Consider the following 16,144-nt stretch of genomic DNA (forward strand, 5'->3'; position numbering starts at 1 on the left):
TACTTCGTCTTTTCCTCCAGTTATCATTCCAAAAACTAACAACATCAACTACGAAAACTACTACCAATAACAACAACAAAATGATGGCGTGTAGTTAACCGCGATTACATGTGTGTTGGTGTATACACACATATACATGTGTACATAAGTGTGTGATTGTGTTCTTGCATGGTGATATTTTTTATTTGCTTGTTAACACCATTTCGTAGCGGCATGGCTCGACAATGAATGTCTAAGCTTGTGAAGAAAAAATTGATTTTCGCTTCACTTGGAAATGGGAGGAGAGTTTGAAGAGGGAAAACTTACTAGGACTATTTGGAAATGGGCCAATAAAAAAACAGATAATGCCAATTGAACATATTGTTTGAAGGCATTTAACAGTCGGATGTATTTAGTGCAAATTTACTGGGAAACTCAACAACAGCTCCCGTATGGCGTTTTTAATGTAGGGCCTTAAAAATTGTTTTGTTATTTAAAGATGAGTCACTTTCTTGAATAAAAAAGTAATAATATTAAAACATTTTCTCAGAACAAACTATATTTCACAAATATACTAAGAGTTTAAGAACGTTTTTTTTTTTGCTTTTTTTATGTAGGCAGTAATCGGTGGCTTGTTTGTTCCCGTCTATTTTCTTCAATGTGAATTGTTACCACTTGCGTCAGCATTGAATTCCAAAGGCTCACCACATTAAAAAATGTTTTCATTTGCCTTGCCTCATAATTCATACTCTCATATCACTCACGGAAATCACATAGCCAAGATACAGTGCCCCCACGTTCAAAAGAATACTGATTGTTGCGCATTCCACGAACCGCTACTCGATTTCAAATACATTTCTTACATATTCTTTACCCGAAGATAATTATTTCCTTAATTTCTACTACCCAGCTTGACACTCACAGATTCAAATAAAAGCTGCTAAAGCTAAAAACTGCGTATAAATTAATGTTTAGTCTTAGGCTAGGTAGTAGTGCTGGCTGGTCTCACTTCTGGGTTCCATTCTGTTACCAGTGCTATGTATCTGGAGTCGAAGGTACAATTTTATGTGATTCTTAATGCACACCTTCGCGAGTATTAACAAGGCCTTCAACCTTTGTTGGCAATATCCTTCAAATAATGAAAAATATATTGATCCTGGGGACATTTGTCGAGCCCTACAAAGAGCAGGCCAGTGGCAAAGTAAGTGTTTCAAAGTACCTGTAGCACTCGTTTCGTTGCATGTGTTACACGCATCCCTCTGAACTAATCCCATTTTGGCTGCTTGGTGTGGGGCGAGACAGTGCCCCGCTAGTACTCCAACCAATAATTTGCAATCTTTCCTAGACAGTGACACAACAAAGTTTGTAGTTTTGGTATGCCAAGACCTTAGCATAATTCTGCCACTTTTGTAATTCTGTCACTAATCGACTGTGTTTTCAAACTAGTTTCACATTTAGCTCCGTTTTCAGAAAGGAGAGTGATGGGTATGTTTCTGATGTGCTCAATCTTGGCAAGCAAATACCTGCCGTAGCGAACTCATCGGCCCTCATTTCCTCTTTTAAATGTTGGGATCCAGTAAATAGTGACCCGTCAACTTCCGCAGAGCCCATCCATTTTGGATCTGCATTGTTGAACACATTCCGAGTTAGTCCAAGAAATCATAATTGGCTTAGTAGCCGCTTGGTTATCAATGAAACTGAGTATTTTTTTCCTTGTTCTCTCCTCTCGGAAGAATAAGGGCTCGACAAGACTTGTCTTGCGTTGATTTCGTTAATCTATTTGATTTCTGACAGGGTAGGTGATTAGCCTGTATTAAAAGGGACTATTGCCGAGTATTAAGAGGGATTAATTCTAGAGCCAATTCAGCTGCTTTTGTTGCGGCATTGATTTCAGCTTGAAACTTACTTTTGAACATCCACAACGACTGTCCTGTTGCTTTTCCTTCCTTCAAGAAATTGTATGAATGGTATGATGATTCTAGATCTTTCTGCCATCCATTTTGCCCTATAAAAACGCTAGGTTTTTTGCCCAATTTAGCTTGTAACATTACGTAATCTAACCTTCCGTTTGAATCCAGGATATTGCTGTGACCAGGAGGCTTCTATGAGAACTGCCCCGACATCTTAGAGCAGATCTTTTGACTGAGTTTTTTACTGCTAGTTTGATTGTATGCCAGTTGAGAATTGGTTATATTGCCGCTATTGGATCCATTGCACGCTTTCCAATCTTTTAACATTAGTCACTTGCCGTTCACTATACTAGCGAACCATAGAGCATTCTTGGTCTAATGACCACCATATATGTGTGAGTCGAGAAGATAAGCCCCAAATCTTACCGAATACTATGTCTGTCTTATCTGGATTTATTTCCAGTCGACCAATTCCGTCCACTTGTAGATATCTCTAAGCATCTTTGTGATTATGTCACTCGTCATCATATGCCGGCAGTTTCAGTCCGCTGTTTCCAAGTTTGATGAGAATCTGATTTACCACGACGTTCCATAGATGAGGGGAGAGTATATTTTTTCACAAATTTTTTTAAATATGCTCTGCTTGCTTCAACATCTAATTGTACTGTAAACAGCCACGTAAACTTCTTAATCGTTTCATTCAAGCCATAAGTTGTTCTATGAAATTTTATTTAAAATGTGAACTTATCTCTTCAAGGTCTGAAGAGAATATTAAACGACAAAATAAATAATAGTTCAGGTGATTCCACTCTATTATCTATAATATATTTTAGAAAAATAAAACTCTGCATTTTTCTTCTGTTTGTAAGGCTCGTTATCGTTTACTTTATCGCCCAATTGAGTTTAAATGCTGACATGGAATCATGAGAAAACTTTCGGCGAAGAGCAAATCTAAATTTTTTTCTTTTGAGTGCCCTCCAATCGATGGAATTGTATGGTGAACCCAGTATCTTGCATGCTCAAGAATAGATCTTACTAGGCATGAAAAGATACTTTTTAGTGTCAGCGAGAATATAAATTATTAGGAATACCGGTTGACAAATCCAAGTTTAAAGTTGCCAGAGGAAATTGATGTATTCCCTGTGGTAATTAAAACTTACCTTTGCGTCGAGATAAACTCCTAAGTTTCTAACCGTATTATACTCACAATGGCTTTAACCAGTTAAAAAATGTGCAATTGAACATAATAAAGAGGGTTTTGGTTGAAAGTGAAAACGATATGATGTTACATTTACCAAAGTTTAGCAATAATTCATTGCTGGAACACGACGAAATAAGGGATTGGATATCTTTCTGTGACTTACATAATCTTCAAATTTTCTCAAAGGGTGGTATAACTTGAGCTTAGTGGCAGAGCTGAACACTTCGGTTCAAGTAGTACTAAAAATAGCTTTTCATATTATAAAAAAAATTTCAATATATTTCATCTTTAAGAAAATGAAGAAAGGCCTGTTTAACTACACTGTAGGAGAAAATCACACTTTATCCAAAACAATATGTGGGGTACCTGCAATGGATTGTGGGAGGCAGAAAAAACTTGAAAATTTACGTTTGAATTTATTTTAATGGGAGTCAAAGTTTTCAACACTTTTGTCCATTCTTATGGTAAATCGGCATTGGAAACTATCCCTGCATTTTAGATAAATAATTGGCAGTTTTATATAAAAAATAACGGTGAGCATTTTATTGCCACATTTTAATCCTCCAACTCCTTAAAGGATGGGTCTTTTTTGCATCTTTTGTGGGAAAGGATACAAAATAACCATAACAGAGGGACATAACACATTAAAATGTACCACAAAATTATTTGGTATAAAAATCTGTTATAAAAATATCAAAATATATCAAAGTTTAAAATTCAACTATTACGCCAAAACGGAAAATGTGTACGCTAACTTATACTAAAATTCTAGTAACAAAAAAATTTTTTCAGTGCACACTAACGAAATGTTTTCTTAAACTAATTTTCTGTACTCTCATCTTCAAAGCAAGCAAAACATTAATTAAAGTCATTGCAAATGGTAAAAGTACTCACAAAGGTCTTACCTAAAACTGAAAGAAGTATTAAATGCAAAGTATTTGGGCTAATACCATAAGATCACATGCATGGTAAAAGGACTATAAAGGATTGGTGAGCTCTGAGACTTAAACAATAAAATCCCAAGCTATTGAATATGAAGTGTGGAGTTTCTCTGCTGCCGACCACTTTGAACTATGAAAAATTAAAAAAGGAATCAGTAGCACGCCTGCAGTACACTAAGCCACAAAAAAATGTATGTTTTTTATTTATTAATCCGAAACCTTTTTACGATAATTTGCGGTTGCAAAAAATTGCGTACGGCACTTTTCCGCACAATTTACTACGCTGGCAGCAATAAGTTCATATTGCAACACCAACAGCAATGTATTAATAAATGATGAAGGAGAGAAAATTGCATAAAAGTTTTTTTAATGCATACATATATACACACTTACATACACACATACATGTCTATGTACATATTATACAAATAGACATGCGCTTATTGCATTAAAAGTTCGCATGCATAACTGCATACTTGCAAAATGTACTTATATTATATACACAATGGCGGTCAAAATAATAGCAGCGCGACATATTGCCAAGTTTTGATAATTTTTTTTTATAAATTTTTTTTTTATTGAAAAAAGTCAACAAAATTTTCACCAAAATTTCAAACTTTTTAGTTAGAATAAATTAATAAAGTGGCTTAAAATTCGCACTAATTTTTTCATAATTTTTTTCTAGATGGTGTTTTGCGTATTTTTTATTTTACAAATTTATGTTTTATTTTTATTTTACTTTTTATTTTACAACACCGTCAACAACAAATTATCACAAATTAACGCAAATTTTGAGCCACATCAAACTTGCATAATTTTGTTATTTTTTTTTTAACTCTGATAAAAAGTTTGATTGTTCGTAATTTATTTATTTTCTGTTTAAAAAAATTCAACAAAATTTTCGTCGAAATTTCAAACTTTTTAGTTGGAATTAATTAATAAAAGGGCTCGAAATTCTCACTCATTTAATAGTTTTTTTCTAGAAGGAGTGTCGCATTTTCTTCCTGAATTTTTTTATTTGAAAAAAAAATACGCAACTCCATCAGCAACAAAATTACCAAAAGTTAACGTGAATTTTGAGCCACATCAAACTTGCGTAATTTTATTATATTTGTTTTTTTTTTTAACTGTGATAAACACTTTGAAACTCGTAATTTATTTATTTTTTTAAATTAAAAAATCAACAAACTTTGCATCTGACTAAACAGTTTAAAATTTGTAATATATTTTTTTTTTATAAAAATTTAATTGATTTTGTTTCAAATTTTGTACAAAGTTTGAAACTTTCAGTTAAAAATTTTCAAAAATTAAAATATAGTCAAAGCCTGTCAATATCTCGCGCTGCTGCTATTTTGCTCATCACTGTACTTTATGTGTACAAATGCACACGTTATATTATTATTTTTTTTATGTATGTACAACATATGCATATGTCTGTATGTGTGCGTTCAATCACTACCTTTGCAATGGTACGCTGTATTAAGTTCTGTATGTCGCGACACCATATTTTAAATTTTTAATTGGCGCTCTTTGACACTTACATGCTCGGGGTGGCAACACCCCATTGCAGTCCAAATGGAAAGACAGCTAGTGCATGGCCACGCTCAGAGAGAGAAGAGGCGCGTATCGAAGCGTATTGGCTGGTCTGCTTTATTTGCTAAAGATTATTCGCGCAATTTGTTTGTCAACAGACGGTGCGGCAGCTTCAGACTTCGGGGAAAACTCGTATTTTTCCCTTTTTTGTTTTTAGGGGCAATTCACCGCAAGTTCAGTTCAGCTCAGATGTTGAAAGTCAATTCGAGTGGGACTCCCTTATTTGTTTAATTTAATCTTTTGTTTTTTTGCTTATATTTTTATTTGAGTACTTTTAATTTCAGGCATGGAAAGTGAAAGATAGATAAGTTAGTCAATTTAAAGAAAATATATTGGTTGCTTTCTTTTTGCGTTAAACGAAATGTAGCAGATTTACATTTTTCCTTAAGGGAGCAGAAGGGAGGAATAAGTCTGGATGAATGATCAAAAGATAATTATTTAGAAATGATATCCAAAGCTGTTATTTCAGTCGGAATAGCACAACAGTGCGGACCAAGATGTCATCTTAGTCTCGCGAAAGCAAGACAACTGAAGAGTTGGTGTCGAGATAATTCCATTTCATGCTCCGACAGTTGCCGCAAAGGGACTTCGAAGTAGAATAGAACAGATGAATGGATGGTTTGATAGATAGATATCGCCCATTGCACCTAAGGCTTTAAAGGGTAGCGAAAGACAGATGGGCTGGGAAATGCTTACTTCTCTATTTTGAATATTAACAGTTTCTCAAATGAAAGATCACATAGCCCATTCGTTCTCAATACGTCCGGCCCAAAAATGTGATAACTAAGTCTGGCGAAGGACGGAAAGGGGCAGAGAAAATGTTCTAGACTCTCTTGACGCTCTAAAAAATGTTACAGAGTGAATCACCTATGATGATCATGGTGACGATATGTCGTTCCCAAATATTGTGGCCTGTAATCAGTCTTATCAGAGCTCATAGCTCACTTTCTCTCCATCTGAGAAGGAATTTTTCACATTTGCAGGTGTCAGTTCTGCACCAGCGATTCGCCCTCATGAGATTTGTTAATTAAATCCTGGATGTGCTCCACCCCACCTTAGAATTGGTTCATCTACAAAGAATCACAGCTTGCCAACACATAAACCAGTTCGTGCCTTGAACACCACAGTATCCCGGCATCCACATAAGTTCAATCTTCATTTGAATAAACGTGAACGAACGTGAGCGATTCTGTGCCAAGTGATACAAGCATTTTGGGCATTATCTTCAATTCTTTTAAAAATTGGTATACTTGGATATAATTAGGTTAGGTTAACCCGGCTGGCATGAAGCCACGAATAGATCTTTTGGTCCCTAGCGATACCAGATGGAGACTGACCTTCGTCAACACTTTTAGCAAACCTAAGCAGCGCAGGAGTATCAATTTTTGAGATATCGTCTAAACCTTCAAACTGTGCGGCTCCCAGGCGTTTCGAGCGCATTTTTGATAATGCCGAACAAAAACACAGAAGATGCTCCAAATTGCCTCTATGTCCTCGCTGCACTTCCTGCATTTGTCGTCGCCAGCAATCCCTATATTGTACGCATATGCAGGGAGTAGATTATGACCTGACAGCATACTTATGGTAGTTCTGAAGTCTCTTTGCGAGAGCGTAAATGCGAATTGAGTCAGTTTTTTGTCGTTAGTTCTACACATGATTTTTGCTGTTTTGCATGTGATCAGGTTAGTCCATCTAGCTTCCACTTGCCTTTGTGGTCGTCCATTTCGCTGTATATTGTGTTTAGCGGTTTTGGTATGTCATTCTCTTCCTCAAAAGGTAGACTAGTAGCACTTTTTGCTAACTCATCTACTATTTCGTTCCGCATAATGCCTTTGCGACCAGGTACCCAGTAGATATGCAACCTACTGTTTGCGGCTAGCCTTTCTATGGCTCCCTGCTGCGTCGAACATTTTTGGACTTAATACAATATGAGCTTATTGCTCTTATTGTTGCTTGACTATCCACGTATATTTTAATTGTTGAGTTTTTTCTTGTTCTAGTGTAGGCTAGCTCCGCGGCTTTCCCAAAAGCAAAAACTTCCACTTGGGAAATACTGTTCTGATCCGCAAGCTTGATTGGCTGCCTTGGCTATAATTAGAAGTAAACTAAAAAAATTAAAAAAATAATTAATTTTGATAATTATTCAATGTTGAAAGTTTTAGAATGGGTCTTTTTAAAGTGAAATATCTTCGTTTTAATTTTAACATTTTTATAACTTTACATATTTTTTTTTAATTTTCTAGAATCAAACAATTCTTTTTGGAAAAAATGTAATTCTTTTTGTACAACATTTTTGGGGAAAAGTGTTTTTGATCATTTATGAAATGCACCGCTTAACATTTTTGTCTCATTTGTTCTTTTAAAATATTTTTTTTTACTAATATATTAAAAAAAAGATACTTAAAACAATTTTTTAGAAGAAATTTATTTATTTTGTTATTTGTTTTTAATTTTTTAGAATAAAATATACTTTTTAACACAATTCCGTTTGGAAAAATGCTCGATATTTTTTGTTCAACATTTTTGGGAAAACTCTTTCTTAAGATTTTTTTTATTATTTTTTTTAACATTTTCATTATTTTGTGTTTTAATTATTTAGAATAAAAGATACCTAACAAAAAAAAATTTGGAAAAAAATATTTCCTTGTTATTCTTTTTTTTTTTTGTTTCTTATAATAAAAGATACTATTTAAAACAAATTTCGGGAAAATTTTATATTTTTTTTTGGGGTTTTAATTTTTTAGAATAAAAGATGCTTTAAAAAAAAAATTTGGAAAAAAATATTTACTTCGTTATTCGTTTTTTTTTTATTTCTTAGAATAAAAGAAACTTTTGAAAACAATTTTTTTGGAAAAACCTTTAATTGTTTTGTTTAACATTTTCCGGAAAATTGGTTTTTTTTTTGTCATTTGTGAAAAGCAAAGCTTCAGATACTTGTTGTATTTTTTCTTTTCAACATTTTTATTATTTCATAGAATAAAATATGATTTTTTAGACATTTCTTTTTAGAAAAAAATGTTATTCTATTTGTTCAAAATTTTTGGGAACATTTTTTTTTATCATTTGTGAAAAGTACCGCTTCAGATTTTTATCTTATTTTTTCTTTTCAACATTTTTATTACTTTTTATTTTAATTTTTTAGAATAAAAGATATCTTAGAAAAAAAAATTTTTGAAAAAATTATTTATTTTATAAAAAAATTAGAGGAAAAATGAGTTTTTGTCACATTTAGAAAACGGCTCCGATTTTTTCTTTAATTAATTGTAAGCTGAGATTATGTTCAGTAATCCGTGCAGGTCTCATAATGCGATCCTCATAACTTTACGAGTACCTTGTATATACAAAGTGATGTTGCTGCAAATCTTGGCGTATGAGCAACAATTTGAAACCAGCAGCGATTCATCCCTTTTTTGTTTAGAACTGACTACTATAGACGTGATTTAGCATCTGTTTTTTTTTTTCTTCCAATTCAATGTTTAACTTCTTTTTACTACAATCATAAAAAGTAACAAACTCAAAAGTATTTAATGAGCCGATTTTATGTTGGCAATTGCGCAAAGCATTATAAAGTGAGTGGCATTGCTTTTTGAAATACATGAAATATATGCAAAACAAAAAAAAACAAGATTAAAAAGCGAATGCAGAAAAAAAATTGAAATGATAAAAGCAAAAAATGTGCATCATAAACGCCTAGAAATGAAAATGCAGAAAAATCACAAACAACATACTTTTTTTGCGTTCTATAGTCGGCGCCTAGAAATGAGCTACATTTTTCGTTTGTCATGTCAACTAAGTAAAAACTAGTTACATTTCTTTCATCTACATTCTTAGTTCGTTCTTTTGTTTTTGTGTAGTCTTTTATTTGTTTTTTTTTCCTTTGTTTTTTGTGAACGCATCGCATGTTGTTGTGCACTTAAAAGTCACGAAACTGGCTGCTGCCAACAATTGATGTTGCACCAACAAAACAATTGTAGAAGACAATACATGCGAGCAAAATGTAAAGAAATGCAGAGAAATGCACAACCGAAGCAGACGTTGTAGAAGAAACAATGTAGCTGCTGCGCGTGTATATTGCATGCGTGAATAGATTTGTACATGTGTGTGCATATGTCTTCAATTTTTTGAATTTTGTGTTTTACTTACTGTGCAACAAATCAACAAAAACCGAGCAAGAACAATAGCGAAAGTAATATTTCTCGCTTTTTTTCTTCTCTTTTTTTCATTTTATTTGCTTGCAAAAAGCGTGGAGATGTATACAAGGCATGCGAAAAATATGATAAAGTGGAATGAAAAAAAGCACACAAAAACAATGTGCAAAAGTACCGTTGTATGCATGACGTCGTGCAACGCCGGGAAATTTATCAACATTTTTTTTTCGCTTGCATGTAAGCCTGGTACTAAAAACTTGCGGCACGCATTGTTACAGTTGCACGCATACATATTTACACATGCGTAAGCACAATACATATGTATGTAAAGTAAAAAAAAGACAATTTTTCTGATATTTAAAACTTTTTTCATAAGACATATTTTTTTCAAAGTTCAATTTCCTTGGTTTTGCAGTTGATCAGTGGGAGCGTAGATATGGGAGGAAAATTAAGGAAATCAGAAAAGAATTGAATGAAATTGTAAATCTTATATGTAAATTATAGTTCCATTTGCCGATTTTAAAAGGTTATCACGCAAGATTTTGCAATCCTTTCAGCTGAGCATAATTATTTCACTTATTTCGTTCATTCATACTGTATGCAGGCCGCACGCCATAAAATTTCACTTTTTTTAATTTAATTTATTTTACCATACCTTTTATATGGCTCAACTTTCGACTAATTGTTGCACAAACAATGAGTCCAATGAGATGCAGCGCATTGTGGTGTTAAAGAAACCAGCACTTTTTCTTTTTTTTTTTTATCCGAAGGGGGTATCTTACATAGATGCCGTCAATATAGATGGCATGCACGATTCATACTGATCGCTAAGGGTGCACCTCATTCGGGACCACGCACAGTCAGTATTACTACTAAACTGGACTTGCGAAACAGTGCGCATACGTACTAAACCCTAACTCGGACCTCTGTAGCTTTAGTTTGCCCTGTGGTACCGCCATTTAAGCATTGCATCGCAGAGCCAAGCTAGCCATTATGGCTCTTCATTTATATTTCTGTCTCCGTTTACCCTTCATTATTTCTTTGTCTTCTTTCTCTAATGCGTTCCCATTCATTTTTCCGCAGTTCCTGTAACGCATTTGCGGACCATTCTCTCATCTTGGTCCACACCAACTTCGACTGCAGCATGTGATCTACAATGTTGCCTGGGGTTATTCTTTCTTTTATGATTTCTTGAATGCACATTCTTTCAGATGCGTATCTCGGGCAGGAGAAGAAGACATGTTCCACGTTCTCACTACCGTTGCCGCAGAACGAGCAGTCAGCTGCGTCCTCGTGGCCGAGTCGTTGGAGATACTCTCTATAGCATCCATGTCCCGTCAGGAGCTCAGTGAGGTAGTAATCTGTGTCACCATGTCCTCTCTCAACCCAAGTCTGCACGCTTCTGATAAGTTTATGCCTCCATCTTCCTTTTGTCGCTAGGTCCCAACGATTTTGCCACTCAGTTATGCTCCCCCGTCTTTCTTCTTTACGCTCTTCCGTCGTTAGTCGCCTATTAAAGCTTTTGGCTTTGTCGTACACTCTACCCAGTTCAGAGGCCATTATATCTGGTGGCATGACACCCGATATGACACATACTGCTTCAAACGACACTGTCCTGAAAGCACAGGCAACTCTAAGGGAAATAAGTCTAAAAACTATTTCCGCCTTCTTCGCGTATGTTTTCTGTATCAGGGCTTTACCCCATATGGGTGCTGCAGACTGGGTAACCTTAGCCAGGAGCGCTCTTCAACTCTGAGTAGGACTAGCACTTGTCTTACCATAAATGTGGATTGATTTCAGTATAGATTCACGTAAATGACAAGTAAGCCCCAAATACTATTCTTTGCCATGTGACGCTGATCAATTTTCAAGGCGCCGCTAGTTTTCAAAGATTTTCAGTATTTATCGAGCCAAGCGATTGATTGTGCAATTTATCCATAAAATATGCCAGCTGTGCGAGTAAAATATACAAAAATGCGTTAAAGCAATTATGAAAGAGAAAAAGCTGTTAAGCTTTAGACGATCTGCCAATTTGTTCCTGAACGTCACAAGAAATATTTTCTGCAGTATTTTAAAGTTTTTCCGATTTGATATTAAGTCGATCTGAATTATTTGGAACATTTCCTTTCGACCTTTATTTACCACAAATTTTTTATTTATGCTTCCATATAAAATTTATTGGCGCAAATTTTTTTGGAATATTTCAAAGCAGTATTTCTTACCCGTGACGGTCATTTTGATCTTTAATTTTTTTAATCTGCAAAATATTAGGTCTGCTGGGTCCATAGAGGGTTAAGATGTTCCACAAAAATATTTCCCGGAAAATTTTAGCAGGGATCTTCTCACACGAAAAGGGTGGGCGTTAGCATGCAAAAGTGCGCCATTAATTTGTTTCTACATACCGCCAGTGTCAAAAAAAGTGTTAACCTGATATTAATAAGTTTTGACTACTTTTTTATTTATTTTGTGATTTGAAATATTTTTTTAGAAAAATATAATTGATACTGAAACAAAAACCATGTACAACAAAGTTTCGAACTTTGTATAAGATTTGTAAAATGTTGGCAAATTTTCAGCAAAATTTCAATCTTTTTTCTAAGAATTGTTAAAAAAAAGTGCAAGTTTCAAGTGGTTCAAAAATCGCGTTGATTTTTGAGAGTTTTTTTCGAACGCGGTCTTGTGCATTTTCTCCATTTAACACCTACTGCAGAAAGAAAACACCCAACACCGTCAGCCGAAAAAATCGTAAGAAATCAGTGTGACTTTTAACCTACTTGAAACTTACACTTTGTCATACCAAAATTTAATAATCTATAAAACTTTCTATATTCTGAGTAAAAAGTTTGACATTTGGATGAAAATTTGCCAAATTTTATACAAAGTTCCCAACTTAGCTTCATATAGCTCTTGTTGTAGTTTTTATAAAAATATTATTTTACTAAAAAAGCATCATTTTACAAAAAAATTATTGAAATTACAAAATAAATAAACAAATATTCAAAGCTCATCAATATTAAGTGTACACTTTATTTCGACGCTGACTGTATGTCGCATGCTTGTCTTCGCTTGATTGCTACAATGTGTTATTGGTCAGTTGTCAATCTATGAGCATCAAATATTCGAATTCTTTTGCGTGTCGGTCATTCAGATGATGTTTTGGTCACAAATTTTTAATAGATTCCCTGTTTTCCTTTGGCTTAGATAATCAATTACCTCGAATTTTTGGTGGCAGCCGTATAATTAACACCTTGTCTTGCCCTTGCGCACAAGATAATTTTTATAATATTTTATATTCCTAAAAATTTACCATCTATTAAAAATGTTGATAAGTGAAAATTTTTAGCAAAAACAAAATTTAAAAATGTTTCAAAGATATACAAAAATTATATAATTTTTTGTTTTTTTTTGTTTGTGCTTTTACTCGAAAATATTTATTCCCTAATAGTCAGGATTATGCAAATCGGTCTATAAAGTTACAATCCTCATCACTTTTACTACTGTAGTCACTACCACTACCACAATTGCCACAGCTGCTTCTACTACCAAAAGAATTGTTTGTACATAACTGCCAATGAAACCACCGCTACTTAATTACCAACCACTACTGGTGCTGCATTTTCTAAGAGACTAAATATTTATATAAGAATTTTCGGCAAATATTTTACTGGCTCTACTAAATTGAAGTAACTACACGTTGCGTGTGGAAAGCTACACTTTTCGAACCCGTAGGATGGATGTGGAAGCGAGGAAAGAAAGCGTATAGGTTGCAGCTAAGAGTTGACTAAAAACTTTATTAACTTAACTTAGCAATTGTTAAATTAAGCTAAAAATAAGTTCAATACCTTAAGGGTGAATAGAACTTGGAACTATACAAGGTCACACGCATTAGTTACATGGTTCTAAGCTCGAGCGCTATGCATACATACATACATATAAGAGCTTTAGCTGTAGCGCCCTTGCATGCCGAAACATTGGAAAATGTAACTAATTTGCAACAAAATGTTAATCAAAAAATACATTAAAATTCACCTGGTCGCAATTTTACATATGACAGTACACAACTCATTTGCATTTAAATTAAAATTGAAACTTTTTGCAGTAACAGTAGGCTGAAACAGTAAACAATCTAAAGAAAACAAATATAAGGTTCGAAGTGCTTGCCTTTGGCGCGCCACAAATAAATATTTTATTTAAAATAAAATTGGTATTTGCATAATTACAAATCAAATGAAATCAAATGGCTTGCATACTTGCGGGAAAATTTTCAAAAGGGCCATATTTTCAGCTCTAAACTGAGCATGTAAGAATATGATCTTTCGAATGGCCTATTCAAATTTAGCATAACTGATAGACAAAAGAAATGCCGAGTTACTAAATTAAAAAGTATGCTTTTACATTTAAATTAAACGTAAATTATTTGCGTGTTTTTTAATACTCCAATAAAATTTTTTAATTACCAATATTTTGGTTCCATGGTTCACTTAGCTTTGCGGTAATCTATTCAAGATCGAGAGAATACACGGTACTACATTTCTCCCTTTTATTGCATCCTAAAAATAGTTATATACTTTTTAGGGCTGTCAATTTTGCGGAATTACTAATGCTGCCGACATTTTTGGAATCCTAATACATAATCCCGTAATTTCGGGGCTGTCCTGAAATGAGATGAAGTATTTACTTTTTGGGGATGTAAATTTTTCGTATTTACTGATCTCGAAAATTTCGGGAACGGAATTTGTAATACCGAAATTTCTGGACTGTCCCGAAATTAGACGAAGAATTTATTGTTGTACTTAAAAATATTAGTGAATTACTTTTTGAGAATAAATTACTGTTTGTTTCGAGGAAAACCTGGCCTTACAAAAATTAAACCTTTGAAACTTATTCTTCACGAATAAACTAAATTTTTAATTGCAAAGCCAGCAAATAAGAAACACAGTCAGTTTGATCAGATATCGGCTGAATGGTTGATGCAAATTCCAATGTTTTTTGCAGGAAATAGCTTTTATCACCAGCATCTGAAAAATATTAATTTATTTAATCAAGACTACTATCATATCATACGGCTTTCTATTACCCTGAAGTTTGTGAACTGATAGTTGTTGGAACCCTTTGCCATTTATCTTTCAGACTGTTTGGCTCTGTTTGGCTGTTATTTTTTCACATACTAAAAACGCAATTCCCTTCTAAATACAAAGTCAGCTGTTTTTTAAAAAAGGGTTACCAACGCTTAAGCCCAACTAATGTTGCAAATAAGACTTCTTTCATCAAGAACTGGAATTTTTGTAGTAAAAATGTTATTAATTACATCTGATGAAAAAAAATTATATTCAACAATTCCGCGACTTGAATCGTCTAGTCTTGAGATTTTCGGAATTCTAAAAACCCAGAATCCCGTGATTTGTATCTCTAATACTTACATATATATATATTAGTTTGGGGAAAAAAGAAATCCATTATGTTTGCGTAAAATGTTTGCGCAAATGGTTTAAAACTGTATTATTGACGATATTTAGCTATTGGGCGATGCCTACTAATATGCCAATGAGCTTCGATTATTTCTGTGATTTTATCGACATTCTCTTTGTTGAGAAAATAATGGGATTTTTTTTTACCCAGCCTATATACAACTTAAGCCTACTCTTTCCTAAGTACTTTCGTGGATATCAAAGCGAGTAGCAGAGAACCTGCAAAAGATCAACTGCTTAACTGAAACTCTCAATTGACTCGCAATAATGAATTTCATTGGCGAGTTTTATTACATGAATTGCCTATTTGCTGTTTTTGATTTTCTCGCCGCGTAGCATTCTACAAGAAACGCTCAAAGATAAAGGCACTAGCCGCCTCATTCTGTATGGCGAAGCGACTATTCATTAAAGTCAAACTGAGCTTTTATTATTTCTTTTTTTATGGGTGTACAGTCAGTGTCACTGAAATTCGTACAACTATTTCTATGCAACACAAATCATGTTTTCTTTTTTAAATAATGTATTGTAAAAATTTAGCTCATATTTTGACAAAAAAAAGAGCAAAAACTCGATACCCAACTTAAAAAAAAACTAATTTAATTACGCTCTCGAAAAATTTATGTTAGTTATATGTTGCAAATTTAAATTTAAGAACCAAATTTCTCAAAAAAATTCAAAAAATGCCTTCAAATTTTCAAACAAATTAAGATTTCCGAAAAAATTTAACGCGATTTTTTAGTACTTTTTGGTACGAGTATAAACAGTTTGGCGCTCCGAAAATTTTAGTGTAATATGTTGCAAATTCCAAGCAGCTACTGTTAACTGTTTATAACTTATTATTATCAATTTTTCATAGAAGCAAATGATCGCAAACCCGTTCTATGAAAAAATGTTTAATGAAACA

The 16,144-nt window shown here is 33.6% G+C and overlaps 1 protein-coding gene across 1 annotated transcript in view; it reads left to right on the forward strand.

Moving 5' to 3' along the window:
• The window catches only part of LOC128863597 (irregular chiasm C-roughest protein), a 206,492-nt gene that overhangs the window by 149,786 nt on the left and 40,562 nt on the right, over nucleotides 1-16,144 (forward strand). The window lies entirely within an intron of this gene.

The sequence above is a fragment of the Anastrepha ludens genome, chromosome 2, assembly GCF_028408465.1.
Source record: "Anastrepha ludens isolate Willacy chromosome 2, idAnaLude1.1, whole genome shotgun sequence".
Lineage (NCBI taxonomy): Eukaryota > Metazoa > Arthropoda > Insecta > Diptera > Tephritidae > Anastrepha > Anastrepha ludens.